The sequence below is a fragment of the Rhinolophus hipposideros genome (assembly GCF_964194185.1).
Source record: "Rhinolophus hipposideros genome assembly, chromosome: 13".
NCBI classification, from domain to species: Eukaryota; Metazoa; Chordata; class Mammalia; order Chiroptera; family Rhinolophidae; genus Rhinolophus; species Rhinolophus hipposideros.
Window position 1 is genome coordinate 23,172,807 of NC_138059.1, and position 27,865 is coordinate 23,200,671.

The following is a 27,865-nucleotide window of genomic DNA, read 5'->3' on the forward strand; positions in this document are numbered from 1 at the left end:
GCTAAACGGAGCCACCTAGTGACAAAATTTTGTGTTAATGGAATTACATTTGGTAATAAACAGAAAAAAAATTCACATACTAAACGATATTATAAATGACTTGGTCAGGAACAGAGTCTAAGAGTTTTGTGTGTATATACACCTCACTTTGTTCATGAATCATGAAGGAGACATGATTAATCTGTCAAGGTTTTCATTTTTAAATTATTTTTATTTTGAATTTATTGTCAACAAAACACTTAAATGTGTCTTCTGAAAATGCTCAAAATTTTTCCAATCTAATAGTTCTTCCACAAAGTGCACAATTGGATTCTGCTTTTAAATTCTTATATTTTGTCTAACTGAATTAGGCTCAAAAAGTCAATTTCTTTAAATTAGAAAATATCTGTTAATGTTTTCAAACAGAATAGAACAGGGTTGTTGTTTTTTTTTTTTCCTATGAACTTGAAAGAGTCTATTATTAGTGAGACACATTTTAACCACAAAGCTACAATTCTAAAGAGGCTAAGGCTGCAGAAAATTGGAACTCCAATTAAAACCCTTAGCATCTCCAAGTAGAATAAAAATAACATTTGTATGTACCCACTTTAAAGGGATTTATACAGATACACATCTAATTAGAACATTTCAGAAATGCTGCCATTGTTAGCCCAGAGCCTGAGTCACGATCACATCAGCTTTTGTTAAATTCTTCAATGGCCATCTTTTATCTAAGAATTGATTTAATATGAATTAATCCTGGAATCTTCCAGATGGTAGATGTCTGATAAGAATAATAAATACCAAAGATTGATATTTTATATGAATAACAACTTACACTACACATAACTAAAATTTCAATCTGTTACTTAAAAGTTTATTGAAAAGTTCTTAAAATTGTTAATAAAATTACAGAGGGCATGAAACATGATTCAAGTTAATTTATTTTAGTTTTGTATATTCTTTCATTGACCAAAGATAAATTCAAAAATCTTTTTTGTTTCATTCCTCGAGGCTGAAACTCTTGATTTAAAATATTGGATGACTACACCCCTTACTGACTGAGCTTTTGCCCAGTAAGAGAAACAACAGTGAGAGAGAGGACAGATGCAGAATCTCTTGATCCTTGTCTATGACTTAAGATATTTATTAAGCTACATAGGAAATACATATATTATACACAATACATCAGTGGTATAGAGCCAAGATCTTACTCTAATTTTGTTTTACCTCACAATAATTACTTTTTTAAGATCAAATTGAAATGCTTCATAGGTGGTAAAGATGTTCATTTCATTTTTTTTTTTTTTTTATGAATGGGAGCCCTAGCAAGATCCAAATTTTCATCTCACTATAATCAATATGAAGTTTTTCAATTCACCTGCAGAAGATAGTCAATGATTTTTTTCCTATTTATAAAATGTCTTTCTTTACTGTATTTTTATAAATGTGCCCAGTTCATATGTAAAAATGTATGGAACTGGGGTGGATTACCCTCCAAGCCAAATGCACTGGCAGTCAAACATTAGAGACCATCAGAATCATTTCCTGCATCCCAACTCCAGATTTCTTGGCTTGATGGCTCAAAAGTGGGGCCTAGGAATCCACATTTTGACTCCTACTTTTCTTCCAACAACCCCAGGAGATCCTGATGTAAGCAGTCCATAGACAATATGTAATAATATATTTACTCCCTTAATTTTGTGTTTGATTTCTTGGAATTTCATGTCATGTCCTCCAAGGAATTTTGTATTTCTTTCTTTGCTGTATGTATTTCTTTTTCCATGGTACATCGTGTCAGAATTTTTACCTTATTGCAATTACAAGGAGGAGGAGCCATCTTTTTGAGGCTGATTCTTGAAAGGTTGTTAAAATATACTATTTAGTATGATAAGAAAGACTACCTCACATTTTTTTAGAATTCCTAAAGTGAAATATCTATGCTAGCAAAACTTCCATATCATCTATTGTGATTGTCATAAGGATCTTCACTTTACTGTAATATATTTAAGTGTTTACATATGTGAAAAAATCACTTGAGCTTCACTGGCCCTGGCACTGGGCAAATGAGCAGAGAGTCCCAGATAAAAATGATCTGATCCAAGACTGAAACCACAAGGGACAGCAGGACCAGACCCTACAGCGCCCAACCCAGTTTTATGACTATAGGACATTCTGTCACGCATCACGTGAGCATTTACCTACCAGTCTGAATCTTAATTGAATGCTGCACAGGATTCTTCCCTGAGTCATTCAGAACATGATCGAAAAATTAAAACATTGGACTTTTCTGCTCTCACCTCAGGAACCTCAGAGCAGAAACTGTTTTAATGAGAGTGAGCCACTGCTCAATCAAGGTCCAGAAAAAGGAGGCATTTATGTCTTTGCTGTGGACCATAATAGAAGAGATTTGGGTTGAAGATGTGTTCCAGGAACCGCTTAGGGCTGCAGAGAGGTGCACAGAAGAGGAAATCTTATTCCTTATAAATCCAAGGCTGTGTAAGGAGCTATTTCTCACCTTGACTCAGAAGTAGTCACTGAGTTGCATATGGCTTCTTCCAGCAAGAATGCACTGGTGCTTTTAATGCAAAATAGTCTTACTCCCAGAAGAGTTTTACCTCTGAGGAGCCCCTGAAAACCCATCTCTCTCGCCAAATTAATCCGTTCTACTTAATACCGTCAGAAATATTCTTCTAAAATACGAGTTTAATTTTACTCGGCTCTTTTCCATCTTCGAAGAATCATGAGAATGAATTCTAACACACACACAGAATACATACAAGTAAGACTTAAAGCAGTTTATGTGTATCTCCTCTACTATCAGTCATAATACTATTTTACTCTGTTACAAACCTAATGTCAGTGGTCATACGCTAACTTCTAACAGACCATAGCAATCATATATTTTTTACCAGACAACAGATAGCATCATACTTTCAACTTATTTCACAATGAGTAATAAATTTAATTATATTTTCTGGCCTTTCTTTGCAGTGTTATATATATGTAGCTGTGCACCTTTAGCCCCAAGCACCAGACTCTCGATTACTCCCTTGTTGTCCCTCTCAAAAGCCCTATTTTGTATCTGGGTCATTGTGAGTTCTGCTCATCTTGCTTTTCTCTGGTCAGATTACCTAGTTAGCTCCTTCCTGTTTCTCTGGGCCATGGCTTCCTTCCCCAGGCCAGCATCTTTATTGTTGATTATCGTCCCCCTTTTCCTTTGCCTTGGGTTAATTTTAGAGTATTATCTGGCATAGTAGAGAAGTCCTTTAAAGTTTAGTTGGAAGATAACTGTTATATACACCATGTCATTCTTCTGGAGACTCACAATAATTGGATTTTTATATAAGGCTGTATCACTGAATAAACAATAAAAATTAGATATTACTCTTACTCTGAAAAAGCAAAACTAGTGAGAGGCTCTCATGCTTTTATAATACAGTGAGGTAGTAAAATTATAAAATTAATAATCATTTGTTTTGTCAGTCAAAACTAGTTTTTCCAGTTTTATTGAGATATAATTGACACATAGCATTGTATAAGTTTACGGTGTACAACATAATGATTTCATAGGTGTATACACTGCAAAATGATCACATAATTAGTTTAGTTAACATCTAAGTCAAAACTCTTTTTTAATATGTATCTTGTATAACACAATAAAATATAGCTGAAAATGTTAAATCAGTGCATTTTTCATGGTTTGTCTATATGCTACCATATAAGATACTTGGAAATATGTGGATATTTATATATAATACTGATAGGATATTCAAATACTAAACTATTTTTTTCATTGTTTTTAAATGTTTGGCATCCTTGATAACAATCTTTGTCTCAGACCTTGACTTTCATTGCATGGCTATTTTTATGCAAAAGTAAAATACTTGTATCCAACAAAGGTAAATTAGAATGGCCAGAGATGCAAGTAATAATGATTTAATGATTTGCTGGGGCACCAAACAGACCCGAGTTCAACCTTCACCTCACTTTTTCTAACTCTTTGAAATTGACAAACTCACTAAAACTCTCCAAGCCACAGGTTTTTCTTATCTAAAAAGAAGGATACAGATATAAATATTAAATGATGATAGAATTAAAGATATTGTGCATAAAATACTAAATCTCAGAGGTATCCCATACGTACTAGGTATTCAGTAGAATACCTAGTGTTTTCCATCCTGAATTTATTTTCTCTTTTCAATTTTCATGCACAATCCTACAAGAAAGCACGAGATTCTCACAGATCAAGTCCATCTTAAGCTAAGCCACATCCAGCAAGCTAGGAGCCTTAATGTATATGATTCAATCTTTCCTTTTAAAAATGTAACAGCCTGTGCAATCTCCTGCAATTCATGAACTTTTATTTATTAAAGTTTCACTAGTAAAGTAAAAGGTGTAGGAGTGCCTACAAACACAGAAATATTTCTTTAATAGGTACCAAATTGCTGATAGAAAAGGGATTTAATTTCTTCTTGAAACCAATAATTCCACCTCACACCTACTTTGAAACAAAATGGATTCAGTAGCATTTTGTGATGACTAAAATTCAGCCATTTTAAAGATGCCTAAAGGTACATGTTCCTGCCCTAAATATATAGGCTAAAATTTTTATATATTTTTATTGCCCTAAATATATAGACTAAAATTTTTATACATTTTATAAATTTTTATACATTTTTATAGTGTTTAAGAATTTTGCTTATTATATTAGCTGCTCATATGGCATTCTAATACCATTTATTTTGTGTGTCACTTGAATTAAGTGATATAGTATTTGTACATTATAATATCCAGTGTTTCATTCTGTGCCTATAATTTCTTCAAAGGCTGTAAGCAGCAAGCTTTTAAATGTAATTATTTTTCAATGTAACATTTTACTATCATTGAAAGTACATGCTGACTTTTAATATTTTTAGTATTCAAACAAAATAGAATGGGGAAGGGGTGAACTTCTAAATCTGACATATATCTAAGATTTGAGGTTCCAAACACTTTAAAAGTGAAGAGAGAGTTACAAATACATACACTCCACTCATTTCTTCCACCAACGGATATCTGGCTTGAAAGACAATAATTAGATTGGAACTAAAAATAATAATACCAAAGCTAACACATGCCATTTGGACGTAATATTTTCAAGTAAAATATTAAAAGTCACAGACTAGTCACTCAAAAATATACACCATCTTTTTCAGTGATAGAATGATTGATTTTTTTTCTTTTGAATCTCAAATTCAAAAAGATTGAGTTAGTATATTTCTTAGATCATGTAACATTTTCCTGGTGGGTGGGGTCATGTAAAACTCCACTTCTGTTTCACTTTTTCTTTTATTCCCACTCCATATCCACATCCCCTTCCTCACCCAAATCATCCACTGTAATGGGTTGGGTATATCATTCCTTGCAACGTATACAATCCTATTTTGTATGTGTTTGTGGTTTTTATTTACACAAAATATGTATTTGGCAGGACTCATGATATATTGCAAATATGTTAGTTTGGAGTGGAGGAGTGACAGTATCCTTCTGGCTGTTGTGAGGGGGAAGAAGAGATTCAAAGTCAACAAAAGTGTAACTGGAAGCTTTTGCAGGAAAAGGAGATGTATTCAGCAAGTCAGATAGGGGATGACAGTGGCTTCAACAAGGTTTGCAGTAATAAAATGACAAGTCTCACCATTGATTTTAATGGAAAATTCAATAGATAACAGACTTATTGATAGATTTGATGTAAAGTATGAGGAAAAGAGAGTAAAAGATGATTCAATATATGGGGGGCTGGGCTAAATGATAGGAAAGATTTCATTATTTTGAGGGGAGGAGAAAGAAATTAAACTTCTGTTTTAGATATGTCAGTTTTTAAATACTTATTTGATAGCCAGGTAGAGCTAATACATAGACATTTAGATCATTTGGATGTACACCTTGTTTCGTAGAAACAATAGGGCAGCAATGTGGGTATTACTTTTAAACCATGGGTTTAAATGAGATCACCTCAGAGAGAGAAAGTAGGAGACCTAAGTACAAAGCCTGGAACATTCTAAAAGTTTAAAGGCCAAGAAGATGAATATCAATGAAGGACATTGAAAAGGACCAGCTGTGCGCTAGAAATCCCAAGTCATAAACACTAGAAGATTGATTTTTGTGTAGGGTTCTTCAAATACTAATAAATTACCTTTCAACTAGAGAGTGTAGTTAACTTATATACATCTACAACACATCATTTATACTGAATTATTTTAAATGGTCATACAGACAATAAAAACGTGATGTGAGCCCTTCAACCACCTAGACCTAGTAATGCAGGACCCTCCTGACAATCTACCTTTGTCCACTCCCCTTTCTTTATTCTGTCTGCAGTGAGCTCCTGGAATACTAAACTGGGTACAATTTTGCAGGGATAGGCTCAAGGAGTGCCCTGGATCTGTTGTGCTTAGTAAATATAAGGTGTTCGCAGAGATATGCTCTATCCCACATTTTACCACAAAGCCACACATCTTCGAGCAAATTGCCTGCCATTCACTTGTTTGTAATCCCTACAGAAGTCAATGGCAATAGTGGTTTAAAGTGATAAGAATAGAATCTTATTAGAAAATAGAAAATACCACAGAAGAAAAATGGCAGAAATCTTTGATCTTATAACTGCTGTTGTTTCAATTCACCCATTTTAATTTATAAGCAAATGAATGTAAAAAATGATTACCATTTAATTAATGTTTGTTCAGTTTAAGAACATTTGTAAATTGTATTTTATTAATATCAATTTTTAGATATCTGGAAAATATCTGCAGTCCAGAATCCAGGAGCTATTTATCACAAATTGTTTGTATAGTTAAAATTTCTCCAAATTGTACCATATACAAACGTATCCTAGCATAGATCATTTTTAATATCCAGTCTGAATAATTTCTAAATATGTTTAGAATTTAATTTTTTTAACTATCAATACTGCTATTCATGTATCAATACTGATATTCATTAATATAATGCCTTTAGTGTTTTCCACAAATTTTCATTCTAGCCCAGTGATTATACGAGATATCAAGGCTTACTCTTCTTCCTATTGAAACTATGTGTCTGTTGTATAATCCTCTGGCATGAATAAGGACCATAAATACTTGTGTTAGTCATTCATAATGTTCACCAAAACCTTCCAGGTCTTCTTTTTCCAGGTAGAAACATTGCCCATTCTGGTTCCTTTGAGAAAGGATGAGTTCATTCCTTTGGGAAAGGATGAGTTCTGGCCAATGAGTTGTAAGAAAGTGAAACTTGTCCTCCTGAGTTCAGAGCATATAATCAGGGTATGTGAAACCACCTAGAGCTATCTTTATTTTGCAGAGTGACTGGAAAAATTCAAGATAGTGGCTATTTTGTCTGCCTGGACCTCTGACTGACCACTACGAGCAGAGCTTACCTGCTGACCCATGATAGTTTGAGAAAGAAAGAAATCTGCCTCATTTCAGCTAATCATAATTGGGTTGTTTATTACTATAGCATAATCTAGACGATCCTGATTGAGACAATGCTCCAGCCAAATACAATTTTGATTTCTTTCTAGAGCTTATGCCACACATTCTAATTCAGTAAGGTGATCATCACATGGTAAAAGCCACATAATCACTTTTAATTCTTAATCACATAAACTGATTAATTCTCAATCAGTTTAATTCTTTCCTAGAATTGCCCCTTGGATTGAAATTACTCCCTAAGAAAACAATACACTCCGTCTGATTTTAATTACTCTGCTAGAAGACAATTTTTAAAAATTATGTGTAAGAAAAAAGTTAACCTATCCCTCCAATAGTTCCCTTCCAAAGTTTCCACACTTAAATTTGATTATCTCTGTGATTATTTAAAGATTTTCTTGCATTTTTTAATTTGCAAACTTTTAGGAATTCCTTCTCCACCAACTCTTAGAGATTTTAGCTGTCAATCAGATGACCCCCAACTTTCTACATTACAGGAATGTGTGTATCATCCAGGCAGGCAATCAGTGTACATTACTGTGTGAGGAACATGACTACACCAGTGATAGCACAACACCTAAACAAGACCAACCAGAATCTTTGGGGGGATTGACATAAATCTTGGTCTGACAATCTTGTGCTCTTTTCTCTATGATCACTGCACCTAAGAGACTATGTACACATTGACCTGCCAGTGATCATCCTATTGCCATATGGAGAGGGTCACCCAAGAAGGAAAAGAACATTGAACAGAGCTGAGACAAAGAGCAAGCTGGGGGGAAAGTGGGGGGCAGGAGATGTCTGATGATATCAGTCAACTTTCGCTGTGTCACACCTAATTTTTGGAGTTCCTGGTTATGATATGGTTAGGTTGTTTGTTTTGTTTTGTTTTGGTGGAGCTAGTTTCAGTTGGCTTACAACCCAAAGTGTCTTTTTCCCAGAATCTCCTTCCTCCATGTATCTTCATGGATCTCTCCCACATCTTGTTTAGATTTTTGAATGAAAAGCGCCACCAACTCAGAGAGGTCTTGCCTGGCCACTATGGACATCACTTCTGCACTTCCTACAAAAGTCTGTGCTTCTTGTTTGTCCTGACCTTCTAGAAAGTAACTTTTTGAGAGCATAGTTCACTGTTATAGCCCCCATGTATAATGGTAAATTGGTGTATATTTGCTGAATACGTGAATGGATGAATAAATGTATAATTTTTCTCCTCTAGGTACATGTTATTTGTCCTCCCTAATTCTACTTTGGCCCTAGATTCACAAGATCCTTATCTGTTTAATGTAAAAATGCTTTTACAACCAGGCTTAAATGGATAATGATCTTAATTTCTCCACTTTTTCTGTTAAAATAGAGTTTCTTTCTAGTAGATTCACCTTGCTGTCTAGCTACATTTCTCAGAAGCCACATTAACTTTCAAAATCACTTGAGTATTATTTAGTAAATTACTCCTTTGGTAAATCTTTATAGGTCCAGTACTTAATTATTTTAAGGAACTAATTTACAAAAGGGTACCATTGTGGACATTAAACAACAACAACAAAATACTTCTTCCAAAAGTGCTTAAGCTTCTAAAATAGAGTAGCTAGGACAGAGAATAGATAAATTTCTTTTTGTTCCCTAATTTTTACTTCATTATTCCTACTCAGCATCACAAAATCTTCTCCTTTCCGGGTTCACTGACATCAAGATCAAAATTAATCACCTAAATATACATATAGTATATATACTGTATGTATATATATAAACATATATATACATACTGTATGTATGTATATATATGCATGCATATTCATACACACACATATATATTCATTTGCATTCATGTATGAAATGATGTATTGTCTCAAGAATCATATCAGTATAAATTAAAATCAAACCAGTTATGCAGTATTAAGAACACAGATATATTTTTCCTCTTTCCCTAACCCCTACAAAAAAGAAGTTATTTTAAGACAAATCCACAAGGTAGAAGAGAACAAAAGAGGGGATAAAATAGCAATAAATTTTTGAAAGATGAAAAGCAGATACAGAGTGTTGGTAAAGATAATGGAGTAGGTAAATACTGTGCTTACCTCCTATCACGACCACATCAAAATTACAACTACACTACAAAACAACCATCATTGAGAATTGCCTGAAATCTTGCTGAACCAAAGCCTTATAACTAAGGACATCCAGAAGAAGCCACCTCGAGACTGGTAGGAGGGGCAGAGACATGGTATGGGCTGGTCCCACACATGCGTGTGACCATTAAAATCAGGAGGGATAGCTCAGCTGTGGAGGTCCTGCCCAGAGAAACAAGAGGTCCAAGCCCCTCCCCAGACCAGGCTTCCAGGTCTAGGGAGAGAAGTCCCCATAATTTCTTGTAAAAACCAGAAAAGATTGTGGCTAAGTGAGACAGAGAGCTGCCGGAGTCCCAGGCTCTCCTCTTAAAGGAACCACACATGATCTTACTCACAAATGGAATCAGTGGCTCTGAGATCCAGCACTGGGGCAGCATCTGGAGAGGTGGCAGGGACTGTCATGCAGGGACTCTAGTCCTCTCCCCGCATTAGAAGGCAGGATATGGTGAGGCCAAAAAGGAACACCCACGGAGCCATAGATAGGGGAGTCATACCACTATATTCTCGCTGGTGGCTGGGTTGGAGATTGTGGGGACAGAGCTAGGAGTGCAGTTTCCAGGCTCTCGGCCTCGCGTGGAAAGGTGCCGGCTCAGGTAGAAAATGGCCATCAACTGTGATTGCATGGCCATCAGCTGTGGCTAGTTGTCCGTCAGCTGTAACCAGTGAGCCATTGACCACTAATATAACTGCTGTGGCTACGCTAACGGAAAATGGGGGCTAGCAAGAAGATGGTGGCTGAGCCTGCAAGCAGTGCAGTGAGGGTTGCAAACAGTGTGGCTCCTGCTTCCTGTGTCTCCAACCCAGCCGCCAGCGAGAATATAGTAGTATGACTCCCCTACCTATGGCTCCTTGGGTGTTCTTTTTGGCCTCACCATATCCTGTATTCCATGTGGGGAGCGGGACCAGAGATCCCGCCTGACACCCTGCATGACAGAGATACAGGGAGAAAACATCTGCCAGTACCCCAACAAGGGGTCTTCCTGAACCCCAGTCTCACTGGTGGCCAGGCGAGACACACACAGGAAGTAGGATCCACAAGACCCACAATCCACCATCTGCTTTTCTGCCTGCCAACCAACCAACCAACCAACGTAGCCATGACAGTTATATCAGTGGCTAATTGGCCACCTGGCCACAGCTGACAGTCAACAAGCACCTGAGCCAGCACCTTTCCACATGAGGCCAAGAGCCTGGAAACTGCTCTCTGGGACTCTGTCCCCACCGGGACATAACAGGGAATTGAAAGGGGGAGAACTGAGTTCTCCAGGACGGGGGCTGGAGAGGCAGCTTTCTCTTGGATGGAGGAGCTGGTGGAAGCCATTGTTTTTTTGGAGGCCTCTCCTTTCCCAGAGTACAGACGTAGGTGGCCACCATATCTGAGTCTCCATTCATTCACCACGCCCTGGTGATTTGAGACTCCACCCCACCCAACTTTTGGGCACACCCAAACCTCTTCTAGTGGCTTTTTCATACAAACCACCTGCCTTGGCTCATGCTGCAGGCTTTCCTAGGGTCTCTCAAAGGTTCACTAAATCCAAACAAGCAGAATCTGGCTTCAGCATGTCCTGTAACTCTGGCTGAGTATCCAGGCCTGGTTTTTGGCTTGGCCTCTCAAGGCACTTCCAAGCATGGCACAGGTGCAGCCATCTTCACATTGCTTTGTGCCTAATTCTGGGTGGCCCTAGGTGGGGAACAGTCTGAGGCTGAACTTGACCTGCTGCAGGTTCCTTCCAGGTGGCCCTGCGGCTGGCATGCCCAGTGGCCAGCTTTGAAATGAGTTAGAGCATCACCCAGTTGCCTCCAAGGATAACACACCCAAGGGGCAAATTGGGTAGGCACCAGAGCTCTGCTGAGGCAGATCCTGTTCTGTAGAGTCAGTCCCTTTACCACAACTCCTCCACTATAGTCACAGTCAGTCTTTAAAATCAATCAGCCTGAGAGTCAATCCCTTCCTTTGACATGCAAACAGCAACCAAAGCTTAACTACAATAGGAGGGCACATACAACCCACACAAGGGACACACCTGTAGTGCATGGCTCAGGTGACGAGGAGACTGTGTCACTGAGCCACACAGCACACCTACTACATAAGGCCAGTCTATGAAGTCTAGGAGGTGTGGGGACAGAGCCAGCAGTGCAGTTTCCAGGCTCTTGCCCTCACGTGGAAAGGTGCTGGCTCAGGTAGTACATGGCCATCAACTGTGATTGGATGGCCATCAGCTGTATCTAGTTGGCCGTCAGCTATAACCAGTGAGCCAATAGCCACTAATATAACTACCTTGGCTATGCTAGCAGAAAATGGGGGCTAGCAAGAAGATGGTGGCTGAGCTAGCAAGAGTGGATTGCAGTTAGCACGGCGGACGGCGGATTGCAGCTAGCAAGTGAGGTTGGTTGGCAGAAAGAAGTGACCGGCAGGTTGCGGATAGTGTGGCTCCGGCTTCCTGTGTCTCCAACCCAGCTGCCAGTGAAAATATAGTGGTATGACTCTCCTATCTATGGCTCTGTGGGTGTTCCTTTTTGGCCTTACCATATCCTGCATTCTTATGTAGGGAGTGGGACCCCTCATGACACCCTGCATGACAGAGGCATAGCAGCCCTACCTAATAGAAATAAGCACAGGGAGGCAGCCAAAATAGGAAGACAAAGAAACATGTTCCAAATAAGAGAACAGAACAACATTAGGAAAAACAACTAAATAAAATGGAGACGAGCAATCTACCAGATGCAGAGTTTCAACAATGGTTATAAGGATGCCCAATGAACTCAGGGAGAAATTCAACAAAGATATGGGAAACATAAAAATGGAGATAGAAAATATTAAAAAGAACCTATCAGAAATAAAGAATACAATAATGGAAATGAAAATATATTACAGGGAATCAATAGTAGATTAGACGAAGCAGAGGATTGAATCAGTGATTTAGAATATAAGGTAGGAGAAAACACCTAATCAGAATCACAAAAAGAAAAAAGAATCCCAAATAATAAGGATACTTAAGGGGACTTGGGACAACATCAAGCATACCAACATTTGCATTATAGCGGTACCAGAAGGAGAAGAGAGAGAGCAAAGAATTGAAACCTATTTGAAGAAATAATGACTGAAAATTTCCCTACCTGGAAAAAGACATAGCTATACAAGCTCAGGAAATGGAGAGAATCCTAAACAAGATGAACCCAAAGAGGCCCACACCAACACATATTATAATTAAAATGCCAAAGGTTAAAGACAAAGAGAGAATCCTAAAGGCAGCAACGGAAAAGCAGTTATTTACCTACAAAGGATCTCCCATAAGACTATCAGTTGATTTCTCAGCAGAAGCTTTGCAGGCCAGAAGGGATTGGCATGGAATATTCAGTTATGAAAAGCAAGGACCTACAACCAATTACTCTACGCAAAGCTATCATTTAGAATCAAAGAACAGATAAAGAACTTCCCAAACAAGAAAAAGCTGAAGGAGTTCATCACCACCAAACCAGATTAGCAGGAATCTTAGATGGAGTTCTTTAAGATGAAAAAAAGAATCAAAAATATGAATAATAAAATGGTAATGACTTCATATCTATAAACAATTACTTTAAATGCTCTAATTGAAAGATAGGGGACTGAACTGATAAAAAAACAAGACCCTTACATGTGCTGCCTACAAGAGACTTACTTCAGATTGAAATACACAGACTGAAGATAAAGGGAAGGAAAACATATATATCATGAAAATGGAAACAAACAAATGAACAAAAACCTGGGGTAGCAATACTTCTACCAGACAAGATGACTTTAAAACAAAGTTTATTAGAAGAAACAAAGAAAGACCTAGTAATCCTACTGCGGGGTACTTATCTGAAGAAACCTAAAAGGTTACTTCAAGGTGATGTGCTCATCCATATGTTCAATGCAGCATATTTACAATGGCCAAGATATGAAGGCAACCTGGCTGTCCCTGAATGGATGAATTGATAAAGAAGAGGTAGTACATATATAAAATAGAATATTACTCAGCCATAAAAGAGAATGAAATCTTGTCATCTGCTACAACTATTCCTTCCAGAGCTGAGTATAGTAACTCAGACAGAGAAGGACAGATGCAATGTGATTTCACTTATAAGTAAAATCTAAAGAAAAAAATAAACAAACAAACAAAACAGAAACAAACTCATAGATACAGAGAACATTTTGATGGTTGCCAGATGGGAGGGAGATTGGGAAAAGGAGAAAAAAAAAAGGGAAGGGATTGAGAAGTACAAATTGGTAGTTACAAAGCAGTCATGGCGATGTAAAGTATAGCATAAGGAATATAGTCAATAATATTGCAGTAACTATGTATGGTATCAGAAGGGTACTAGATCTATCAGGATGATAGATGGGAGGGGTTTGGGGGGTCAGTGAAAAAGATGAAGGCATTAAGAAATACAAATTGGTAATTGCAAAATAGTCATGGGGATATAAAGTAAAGCATAGGGAATATAGTCAATAATGTGGTAATTACGTAGAGTGCCAGGTAGGTACTGTTGAATAAGTATGATGTACACCCAAAATTAATAAAATATAGTATGGTAGCTATATTTTAATTAATAAATAATAAATAATTAAATAAATAAACCCTAAAAAAAAAAAAAAAACCAGATGCATCAGAGAAAGTAAAATCTTAAACTGCAATGAGAAAATCAAACAAGCAACTCACTTTATCATGCAGAATGACCAAAGTGCTCTGGAATGGTTAGCCTCCAGTCCTTCTTGAAGTTGGGTAGAAAAGGAGTGACTCATAAGCAGAATTTATTAAAAATCTGCTTTACAAACAAATTTCCCAGTCTCCTCCCCCACAGTGGTAAAAACGACATTTTTACCTTTTGCAATAGGAAAAGAGAGAGTCCCTGTGTGTTAGGGGGAAAAAATGGTACCTTTCAGGTACATTTGAGGGCTGGGCACTGTTCTGAATCCCCCTATTTCAGAATGCATACAAGATACTGGGACTCTGGCCATATTTTTCTCCTGTATCCCCAAAGGCTGACATCTAAGCCTTTGTCCTCTGAGAGGGAAATAAGTAGCTTCTGCTTTGAGGAACATACTCCTACACAGTGTGGCTAAGTGGCCCTACCAGAGCAGTCTAACATAAAGCTCATATTGGACAAACCCAATCATATCCTCAGAGTTTCCAATCAGCATTTAGGTCCCTTGCTGTTACTTACAAGTAGACACCAAAGATTATGAGACACTTAAGGAAAGCCTCTACTAAAAGATGGAGGCCCAATTAAAAAGTAGGAAAAAGAGGTATAAATGAAACAGGGACTATGCAGAAATGATATGTATTAAACAGAAAATAAAATATTATAATAATAAAATTAGATTAGGGTGCTATTGAAATGGAATTATTTGATAATTAAAAAGTGTTCTTGAACTATAATAGCAAAAAAATTTTAAATCTTAATATGTGAATTAAAAGATGAAATTTAGGACATCTACTATTTAAAAAAAGAGTTTAAAAAGAAAGATGGAAAATAAGAGAAAAAAGATAAAACTAAGTTAGAGGGCCAGTCCAAAAAGTCCAATAACCAAAAATAGCAGTTCCAAAATAACAGAGGAAACCAAGGATAGGAAATAGTCACTGAAGCAATTAGGCATTTTCCAGCTAATAAGGACACGAGTTTCCATACTGAAATGACCTACTAAGAGCACAGCATCTTGGATGAAAATAGGCAGTCTAAGGTATATTATCTTCAATTTTCAGAACTCTAGAGAATAAGAATAGTTTCCTTTAGCTTCCAGATAAGGGAGAAAAATGGCACAGAGATTGGCTCAGGGACTAAAATGGCTTTATATTTCCTAATAGAAACACTGGAAATATAAACAAAGATTATTTCAAATTTAGAATTCTATGTCTAACGACGCTAGCGCATATGAGGTTTTTCATTCAGGGTTCAGGGCAGGAAACAGAATCTGCCATAATTTTAAGCAATATTGCAGGGTATTAAATGACTAAAGAACCAAACTTTAAGTTAGGCTTTCAGGAATAACAATGAGAGCTGTGCTGTCAAAGCAGGCCACCAAAGAAACGACTGCCTCCTCTGTAACCCCAAAGCCATCACACTCAGGGAGACTCCATAATGAAAAGGTACCTCTTACCGTGTTCCTGACAGAGTAAATCAAGAGAGAGGAAAGCATATACAGAAAACAGGAGACTCATCATGAGGGAAAAGGGAAGAGGGTTTCCTAGGATAACTATTACAGCAGATCCAAGATGACAGCTGTATCCCAAGGCAAGGAGGAAAAACCAAACCAGGCTGGAGCAAGTCAGAAGGCCCTGGGAAAGGCATTTTCAGGAATACAGAATAAATAGAATACCTGATATGTCTCCAGCCTTGATTTTTAATGGGCAATGAATTTGAGGCTGAGTTAATGACAAACAGAAAATCAAGTAAATGTTAAAACAAGACAGCTCCTTGTGAAAAAAGGTGAGCAGGAAAGGATAGTTATCCAAGTTTATATGTCTCAGTGTATATTATGTATTGGCACATAAGATATGTCCTTGGAAAGGAAAGACAATTGAGTACACTTCTTCTCTGATGCCTAAAACTGAAAAAACAAACAAACAAACAAAAAAAAAACAAAACAAGGAGTAGTGATTAACATGTTATATAAGACATGGAGGTAAATATTAAAATAATCAACTAAAATTAGTAAGTGTAACTTCCTTTGCCTTTAGGGGAAAGAAAATAAGGGAGAAATTGCAGGTTTCTGTTTTCTGTATCTAATCTTATACAATTACATGACTATTTAAACTATGTGCATTTATAACTTTGGTAAAAGTAAAAACCAAAGCAGGGGGTGGGATTTGAGAAATAGATTACAACTCTTCATGCTGCTCTACTCTTAAAATGAATCTATCCTACAAAGGCATTTGAACATTTCCCAAAGTGAACTTACAATAAATCCCTGTTGACCGGATCTGAAAGAGCAAAGGGTCAAAGACTGGAAAGAAGATGACATATGATTCAGCAGTAGCTTTAAAAGTATTCACATGCTACTGGCTTTTGAGAATTCATTAATCATTCACTAGATGGGGCTAACACACTGCAGAGAAGTGACAAAACACTACAATATTTTATTTTTGTAAGTAATGCCACATTTGAATTAAATTCTGTAGATTTGTTAGATGGAAATTTGCCATTAGACAACATATTCAAATGATATTTTGTAATATATACAGAAAATTTTCACACGTAATTTAAAAAACAAAGTATGACTATAGAATGTTAGGTTTAAAAAAAAAAAACACTTTAGTGATGATCTAGTTGAACTGCTGATTGTTTGTGTAGGACAATTATGGCCCAGAGGAAAAGCTTGCCATAGAGATGGGTATGATGGACAGGCTAAAGACCCAGCTGTGCTGACCCATTTGCCTGACACATAGAGGCAATTAGTTTATGTGACCTATATATATACGTATATATATAGTGCTAGACACTGAGTTTAAGAAAGTTATAAAGATGAATGAAACACAGTTTCTGTCTTTAAAGGAGTGAACAATTTAATGGAAAGATGGATACTCAACAAATAAAGGGAGTTTGTGAAGCGGGGCAGGGAGGAACGGTGCAAGAAGAAAGAATGATCGTGTGCTTAGTGTGTAAGCTTCCAAATGAAGAATTAGTTATAGTTTCTCTCGCAAATTCAGTCTTAGGAAGCATAGGCTGAATCCACAGGGATCTGAAAACAGGAGAGCTGAATAGATGGAGGATCTGCCTTTAAATATTTGTTATATTGAGAGACCCTATTGTAACTGCAAAACGTAAACTTCTTAATGTCTAATAGCTAGTAAAACTGTATTAAAGAAGATGCATTTTGTCTTTATGAAAATACCTTTATCAGTCAAATAGGTAAAGACTTAAAACAAATTGATAATGCTCAATATTGGTGAGTGCAGAAAAACACCTTCATTCATTCATTCACTACTGATGAGAATCTAAATTGGTTAAATTTTGTCACCATAAAATTGAAAATATATACATTACATTGACTCATTATTTCTATTTCCATAATTTATCTTAGGTGTTGATTTACATACATGCCCAAAGTTATATTTACAAAGATTTATAATAATAATAATATTCATAATAAAACTCTTTATATAGTTTTGAATTGTTGAGCCTAAATGCCTGAAAATTGTGAATCGGATAAATAAATGTTATATTTATCTCTCACTGGGTTGTGTGTCCGCCCTTTTATTTCCTAGGAACCATTCTTTACTCTTATCTACTGAAACTAGCAGGAGAATTCTAGCATCCACTTTACACAATGATGCTACCCTCCTTCACCTAAGTTTATTGCACCAGGGGTGGACCTACTTGGCCCAAACTGGAGCTTTCCCTGGGAATCAGGGAAAGTAAAACATAATGTTTGTGCAGCTGAAATTATAATATACATATTTAAGATCTATTATTGTATATACTTTCTGCCCTGCGAATGATATAGTGAAAGTGAGCCATTCTGCAGGATGGGGGGAGGGGCCGGGATTCATAAAGAAGATGCATGGTTTGAAGCCATGAGTGTGATATTACTCCAGTCATTGGTTCCAACAGGCTCTTAAAACCATATCTTCATTCCCTTTTCTTGATTACGTGAGACAGCATTGTTTTCTTATAATGTAGTGATATATTTGCATAAGTTGGTTCAAAATATGTTTTTCTAACAGAGTAAAAGGAACCTTATTTTTTTTTTAAATTAACAAACAAAACAAAACAAAAACAGACTCATAGAAACAGAAAAGAAAGTGATTGTTGCCTCAGGAAAGGGGGTGGGGGATAGGTGAAAAGGTGAAGGGGAATCTAGTCAATAATAGTGTGATAACTTTGAACAACGACAGATGGTTACTAGACTTAATGTGGTGATCACATTATAAGGTATATAAATGTCAAATCACTATGCTGTACACCTGAAACTAATATAATATTGTATGCCAACTATACTTTAATAAAAAGCATTTTTTAAATGTATATGCCTGCAATGTAATACTATGCATGTACCATAGAATATTACACACACACACACACACACATGCACACACACATTGAAATGGATATTTGTCCAAAATACATTAGTGAGAAAAACAAATAGCTGAAAGTATGTAAAATATGAGCTCATTTATATAAAAAGAAAAAAGTGTGTGTGTGTGTGTGTGTGTGTGTGTGTGTGTGGTTGTTTATCTAGAGAACAAAGTTTAGAAGGAATCATACCAATCTGCTAAGGATGGCGAGCTCCAAGGAATTAAAAACAGCAAAAATTGTGAGCCAAACAGAAATACCTAGCAAAAATAATCTTAAAATGCCTCGGAAAACATCTAATGTGATATAGCAAATCTGAATAATCAGGGCTGGCCAAATATCTAAATTGTCTTAAACATATGCACCTGCAATATAAAATAACTATGGCTTACTCATTACATCAACACTGCTCACCCTCCCTCAGTTACCACTTCAAATTGGCCTATTGTTTATATCAGTTTTAGTACCTCCTACCTGCAGGCCAGTGTCCTATAGCCCAGAGAGTGTCTTATTACCAATGACTAGAGAAATAAGATCAGTATGAACCAACTTCCAACATATGATTATTCAATGATGCTTCAAAGAATCCTTCCTACATGGTTGGCAAGTCAAATATTTGAATGAGCATTAGATTTGAGCATACTATTGTCCAGTTGTGTATAAAGCATCAGCTCTTCATAAGAGTTTCATTAACAAAGATAAATTCTCCAAAGTCAAGTTGGCAACTGGCCATGTTGATTTGGTTTGAAAGCTCCCGAGTATACAAACATCTAAATGCCACGTTCTAGCATGTTCACCAGAAGAACTTCGGTGGGTCCATGAGAGACAACTGGTACCTTGATGCCACTTGTAATATGCAAAATCCAATCTATTCCAATACCCATAGCCCACCCAATGAGGACGGACTTCTTCCCTCCATCACTCAAGCTTACTCTGAGCAACTAAATGCTCACCTACTTTCCTGCAGAGAATGTCATTTGAGATGTCACACTGGATATATAGATATAGATCCAAGATCTTGTTCGTAGAATGAGTGTCAAAGAATTGAATAGAGTTATAGAGATAGAGCTGGAACTAGAGATAGAGATAGAGCGCTATTTCTACAGGTAGATCTTGTTCATAGAAATGGTGTCAAGAAATTAAATATTTTCATCAACTCTGTGCTTACATTATGCATTATCCACGTTGTTTGGAAACAAATCTGAAAATATCCGGGGTGTAATTCTTTTAGATGTCACATCTCTCTATCCCTTGGTATTGAATTTCCTGAGAATTCTGACTCTCTTATTCTTCCCACAAAACCCCTATCCCTCTAAGACTATGATGTATATTATTATAGAAAATAATATCTTATTAATTGAGGTTTCCTCTCCTCAGGTTTCCTTGCTGCCCTTACATTCTCCTAACATTCAGGCAGCAATGATAGTTTCTACCTTCAAAGATAGTCAGTCCATGGCCTGTCTAATTCTCTCCTCTAGTCAAGCCTTTGACATACTAAGGAAAATAATTTCCCTGGCTATGTGATCTCTTGTGGAAGGTGAAATATATTGTTTAAGGAGAAAGTAATAAGATGCAGGATTGGATGACTCATCACCACTGAGGACTCAGGAATCCCAGTAACCAAATCTTCTGTGTTTCTCGGATGCTTTTAATTTAGCCAAAATATGTAGCAGAGATTGTGTTTCCCTGAAAATAAGACCTAGCCAGACAATCAGCTCTAATGCATCTTTTGGAGCAAAAATTAATATAAGACTTGGTCTTACATTATATTATGTTAGATAAGACCTGGTCTTGTAGTAAAATAAGACTGGGTCTTATATTATTTTTTGCTCCAAAAGACGCATTAGAGCTGATTGTCTAACTAAGTCTTATTTTTGGGGAAACTGCATATGTCCTGAATGTAGAACACACACAATAAACTATCAATAGATTCTGTCACATCCAGCAGGACAAAAGTTGCGGGGACCAAGGAGGGTGGCGCAGAGTTAAGAAAGACAGCAGCCAAAAATAGAGTGCAAGACAGGCCAAAGGACTCCAGCCTCAAGGACTGAGCCCCAAATCGGCCCACGCATAAGTTTTATTAGTTAGGGAGGAAGTAAAGGAGATAAAGCTTGTCAATCTCAAGATCTGTGAATCCCATACATTATAATAGGAAACTGATTCAAGCCAATCACCCTTGCCTGCAGGCAGCAGAACCATAAGTCTCAGGATAAGTACTTCCCCAAGGGACAAAACCTTTATGCATATGAATAGATGGAGAGCACATCATTGAAATCACTTCCCTGCAGCTTGTGGGAAGGAATGCAGCCACAGAGGCAGAGGCTCTCCTTAGCCAGGAGAAGGTGGGGGGCTGTGCCCACCTCTATCAACCCTGTGGGTTCTCCTGTTGGTCCCCACGTGGCTCCACCTGACTTGGGTTGTTCCCTCCATGGGGAATCTTACCCATCATTGACTGACAAGCCATATTTTGGAGCCAAACAGGGAGACATAAGGAGTAAGCACAAAGGTGAAGCAAAGTCCCTGAAAGGATCCGTCTCACAGACTCTCCTTTATTTAGGGGCAGGTACAAGGAGACAGACGGGTAGGCTGCTGCATGGCAACAGGATTCCATCTTTACATTACATGATTTAAATCTTACATAAAGTCATTAAGTCATTTCACCTATCATGTCACCTATTCTTAGCACAGTAGACATTTCTCTTTATGAGCAGCATTTTCCAACACGTTCAGCCCATGAAATATGTCCATACTTGTAAACATTTTGGCACATTTGGGGGGGGTTCATAAAAAGAGCTATGCTAGAGACTAATTCATCCCTTTCAAATTCTCCCTCCACTATGCTATACGTAGGAAATACCACCATAAAATCACAATGATGAATTACCTTATGAGATTATGGAAATAATACAGATTTGGAGTCAGTAAATTTGGGTTTAAACCATGTTTTAACCAACTACTAATGAAGTGACAGATCATTTTACTCCTCTGTGACACAGTGTTTCCATTAGTTAATAAGTAGTAGTAGTACTACTACTAATAATATAACTTTACTGAGCACTGCATGCCAGGCAGTGTCCTATGCACTTTTCATGTATTAATTAATTTGATTCTAATTAAAAATTTGTAAGTTATAACTATGAAAAACTAACACATAAAGAATCGGAGGCACAGAAAGATGAGTAACTGGATAAAGTGACATAACTAGATGTGGCAGATGCAGGATTTCAATTCAGGAAGTATGCTTCCAGAGTCTACGTGCTTAACACTACATTTCCTCTCTCAGGGTTCAAAAAGAGTTAATATTTTTTCACAAAGTTTTTCTAAAGTATAAATGAGAGAACATATGCAAAACATTCAAGTCCAAAAGGGTTTTGCAGAGTCAAAATTCAATAATATTAGTTGTCTGAATAGTTTGCATTTTGATGATATACAAAAATCCTCCCATCATCCCTGTTGGTTAAACAATAGTTGTTTCACCCTCAGTTAGAAAAGAAATAGAGAGGAATGGTTCTAATATCTAAACTAGCAGCAACTTTTTATAGTTTTCATGTCTAGTATGCTGTCTGTTCTTAATCTACTGAAAGAATAGAAAAGATAATGTTCCCAGTCAGTAGTCGCGATGCTTAGCTGAGAAAGGTTCAATAATTGGTGTACTTCGAAGAGCAAAGAAATGGCAGCACCAAGGACTTTTCCCCCGTTTCTTATGGCCCGAAGTGTCCACTACATCATTCTGCAAAACCTCAACAGATGGCACTACATTATACAAGTGGTAAGTAGGAGGGTCCATGTTGTATTTTACTGAAAATTTCAGTACATCACGCACTTTGACTCAAATAATTAGTAACAGTTCATAAAATCCTCGTTGCCATACAAATTACGTTTTTCTAAATTATTCTGTTAGATGAAAGAGCAAAACATGATTGAAATTGAGGTCAGTCTAAATGACGTTTCCACAACCATGACTGTTGCATTTCTGTAAGTTAATATGTACAGATGAATGAAAGAAGACGGATTACTTCAGATCAAGAAGTGGGTTTCATAGTTTATTTCTACCTTTCAATGAAAAAAAAGAAATTCTGTTGCCACAGAAATGAAATAAACCTGTCCTTCGGAAAATAATTTTTTCAATGGAAAACCATATGTTCTACAATTGGGAAATAGTAAAGCAGTGTTGCCTTTCTGCAGTTGACTGATTTAGCTGAGTTTAAATGAAATAATGGTAGTAACTATGTCAAAGATACTTGAAGACAGTAAAAATATAAGATTGAAATTACAGGAAACATTAAAAGAGGTGGAACGACGTAGTGGTTAAATACTTGAATACTGGCACAAAACTGTCTGAATTTAAATCTAGCTTTCATCAGTACTTTGCTGTCTGACTTTAGGGGGTTGCTTAAAAATTCTAGGTCTTAGACTTTTCACTAATAAATAAGAGATGAATGATAGAAGTACCTTTGGGTTATTCTGAGGACTTAGTGAGTTAATGCCATAAAACTCAGAGGAGAGTACATGGAATGTAAAAATTCTCAGTAAGTGTTCATTATTATCACGGTGAATTCATTTGAAGAGAATAATCAGCTTCAATACATCGGGGAGAGGGGAGGGTAAGGATGAGATTATCCAGGAAAAGTGCCTAGAGTAAGAAAATGACCTAAGAGTGATTCTTGAATAAATCCAATATTGAAGGAATGGATGATGGCAGTCAGTCACATGAGGAGACTATGAATGAGGAATGTTCAGAGGAACAGGAGGAAATATGGTAGAGGCTATTGTCAGGAAAAATAGCTGTTTCAACAGCTAGTAAATGCTAGAGAGATACCAAGGCAAGTCCTGAACCATTTGTTTTCCCACAGGATTTCACTGAAGTCAATGTGTCTCCAGCTGGAGTATAGTTTACATAAAATAAAATCCAGCCTTCTTAATGCACAACCTGATGAGTTTGGGCAATTTATGTAGTCATATATATTTCATATAATTAACAATTCACCCATTTAAAGTATATACTTCCTTCAGGGGTTTGTTAGTATATTCACAAAGCTGTGCAACAATTACCATGATCAATTTTAGAATATTTTCATAATCCCCAAAAGAAACCCCATTCATCAGTTGATGAACACTTGTATTGTTTCCACTTTTTGTCTATGATGAAAAATGCTATGAATATTCATGTAAAATGTTTGTTTGAACATACGGTCTCCTTTCTCTTCATATATAACTAAGAGTGAAAGGGCTGAGTCATAGGGTAACTCTATGTTTAACCTTTTAAAGAATCACCAGGCTGTTTTTCAAAGCAGCTTCACCATTTTACATTCCTACCAGTAAGTATAAGGGCTCCAATTTCTCTTTCCCTAATTCTCTTTGTTAAGTAGTTTACATAAGTTTTAGCTTGCTGTGCTCACATAGCTACCAGCCTCCCTTCATTACCACCAAAATCTCCACTGTTTTTCAGGGCACCCTTAGGCTTGAATTCTCCCAACACTGTTTCAAATAAAGTCAGGTCCTTTTGAGGGTGGTTTGGAGTTATCCTATGGACTGCCTCTCTGAGCCAGCTACTCTCAGGGCACTGGGTAGGGCTGGTAGCTTTTTTTCTTCTAAGCTTGCATCTCTAGCATGAAACTTCCACCTTATGAGAGTGCTGTAGTAGGGTGATTGAGGCCCCAGTGTTCTCAGCCTAATTGAGGCCAGTGTTCTCAGTACTAATTGGGGAAGTGTCTGCCCTCTATGAATGGGGACCAGATGGCAGAAGGGAGCTCTTGAACTCATGGCTGCACTCAGCTGTAATTTGACCTCTGCAACGTGAAGCAGAGGATAATGAGAAATAGTAGTGGCCTGCCCTTACTGAGGAGATGCCATAGTTCCAAGTAGGAGCTGGGAGCAGAAGGAGGCCGCTTTTCTTGGCCACACCCACCCAGAGTGGAGCCTCCATCACACCCAGCTGCGGTGGGACAGGGAGGGAAAGAGGGGTTTGGCTCAAGTGCCATAGATGCTCACTCTTCTTGTAGAGATGTAGTAGATTTTATTGAATAAACATTTCTCCATTTTTTAAAATGCCCTTAGGATAATTTCCAGAGAACGTCAATCATTGATTTTTAAAAATAATTTCACCAGTTATGGTCATTTCCTTGGGGACAGTCCACAGAGCTTCTTACACTATCATTCTGGAAGTGAAACTCACCTTCAGTTTTACTATATGTCAAGAATTATAACTAGAGGGGTAATAGTTAAATTGTAAATTCATATTGAATTATTGTTCTTATCCGCTCTGTGAACTCACAATTAGTATGAAGAAGTATTTTTATACGAGTAACGTTAAACTGACAAAAACTTCAGGTGTTGACAGAAATTTTTGAAAATATTTAGTATTCTTACATACCAATCTGTGGTGTAGTCAAAACTGAACTTTGAAGAAAACTCACATATTCTTATACCACACTTAATTATAATTTTAAAGGGAGACAAGAAGTTAAAAAAACACTTAATTTACTCAAGTGAAACAAACCTTGTCTTTTATCACCGAAAGATGAGATATAAAAGAACTGTTTCCAATTGCCTTCTGTCCCAAGTGCTGTCAACACCATTTTGTGATCTTCTAGCTCCTTTCAATTACAAGACCCAATTAGCAGCAATTTAACACTAATAGCTTACTAATTAATGCATAGCCCCCCTGGGCATATTGTCTAGTCCATTCAAATAAACTTCAGCTCAGAAAACACACTGGGCCTATTTACCAAATTATCTTATTCTATGGAATTCCTGTTATCAAACAATAATGCCATGTAAAACTGGTCTACATACAAAATTCCTTTTTTCTGTTTCCTTTAGTTAACACTGAAACTATCTCCAAGGCTAATCATAGCTAAACTTGAGAATAGGTTCAATTTTTTTGACATTTTACCAATTAACCTTGCTGCATTTCTTTCTCTAAAGATAGTGTCATCAGATAGGCTTATCTTCATTCGAAAATGTCACATTCCAGAATGACACCCCCACAACTGGCATCTATCTCTAGGTATCCCAGTTTCAACTGGCTAATGCACTAAGTCACACTAAGTTATAAGCAGACAATAATAGTTCAGTATTTTACTCTTTTCAAGGTTACTTTTATTTTACAGGTAAATACATTGTTATATGCAAGGTACCAATGCAAAACACCGATGCTAGGAATTCAAAGAAGAATGAAACAAAAATCTGAATTCAGTGAACTGATGAACTAGTGAGTGAAGTAGATTTGTTAATAATATCTAACATTTATTATGTCTCCACTGTGTGCAGGTAATACGCTAAGTGTTTTGTTTACATTATCTTTCTTAAACTTCCCAGCAACCTGTTAAGGTGGACACTCCTATTATTTCCATTTTACATATGAGAAAACTCACTCTCAAAGTGCTTGTTTTCTTATTCTATCTAATAATAAGCCAAGCCAGGATTTGAACCCCAAAGCCACAGTTACTAACATTAGTGCTACCAAAAACAAACAAACCTGACACAAGATGAAGCATTTACTGTGCTCCAAGCACTATGTTAAGTGTTTTATGTTTTTAAAATGAGGACACTAAGACTTTTCTCAATTTGATCAAAGACACACTACTAGTAATTAGGGGAACTGGAATTTGAACTCATGTTGAGAAAGACAATTGGGAGTCATACCAATAACCTGATCAATTTAAATAAAATACTTAAAGATAACATAGGAATGATACTCAGTGGATTTAAAAAACCCATTCACTTACTGGAAAAAAAAAATTTGTGGGCCTATAAAGTGTGAGCCTATTAAGAGACAGGGAAGAGAACAAGATGGTGACCTAGAAACACCCACCCCCTCTCTTCAAAGTGGGTTTCAATCTCCCATGGAAAAGGACAGATGGGTAAATAGGCAACAGCTCTGGTGGGATAAACCCTGAAAGCTGTGGGGCAACAAAGGGGGAAGCATCTAATCTAGACTCAGCAGAGGAAATACTTAGGCTGAAACCTCAGAGTCAGGCAGATGAAAATGGAAGAGGGAAGTTGTTCTACACAGAGAGTAAGAAGGCCTAGATTCAAGAGAGAACAGGACTCATTCTCAGAGGTAAAGGTACTTTAGGATGGCAACAGAAAAAGGGTGAGATGAGACTAAAGAGATTCTGGATCCTAAACCACTTTGTGAGCCTTGATAAGGAACTGAGAAAGCGTCCTGAGCCCTTGAAAGGTTTTAAGTAGGGAAATGACATAAGTTCATGTATCATTTAGAAAAACCACTCTGAATGTTAACTGGAGCATATGTTGGAAACTGGCAAAGAGTGAAATTTTAGGCAGGGAGTTCAATGAAGAGACCTTTATAATAATCCATGAGAAACATAGTGGTAACTTAAACCAAGATGGCAGTAGGCACTAGGATAAAGAGAAATTTATTACACCTTTTATTAATTTGTTATTGTTAATCTAGTCAAATGTTGCACATAATTAACGGATCTTTGACTGGGCATTTTTAATCATTAATGGTGAATATTCAATACACTGTAGCTAGTGAGAATTTTTAGTGGAATTTTTGTGCATATAAACATTCTAAAACTTTTAAATAGCAAATGTCTTATTGATAAATTAGGGAAGCTTTCTAGCAGTAACTTGGGTAATTTGAACCATATTCATTTACGTATTTGATGCAATATTTTCATAATCTAAAATGGTTTAAGGCTGAATTGTATATATGAAGCATATAATTAAAATCTATGACTTGTCAAACTGCGTAACAAGAAGTCTTGAATGTTGTATGCAAGCCCTTATCATGAATATAAATTGAAAAGATAAGTAGCTCAGTAATATTTCTTGTATATCTTGTTAGTCATTGTTACTTTCAATAAAGTCTATAGAAATACTAAGCATTCATCATAATTGATGAAATATAATACTAAAAGGCACAGTTAATCTTTAGTAACGTAATAAAAGTTAGCTTGCCAATGTTTAGTTTGAAAAAGTAATCCAAGAAAAATGGAAGTTAATTTACAACACAGGGTTGAATAAAGCATCTAGAAGAAAATAATATTTTATAAACAACTTACTATAATAGAGATGCACTATCTAATACTTTCTACTTGTTTTCCTACCTATAAATTTATTTGAGCTTTGTGATATGAGAGAATGCTCATAAAGAAAAATAGCTTGGTATCTAAATTTTTCATTGCATTATACTCCACATTTTCCCACAATGATTGTGTAAACAGATGAAAATTAAGAAAAAAGATAAAATAAGTGTGGGAAAATAAGCTAGATCTCTGTGAG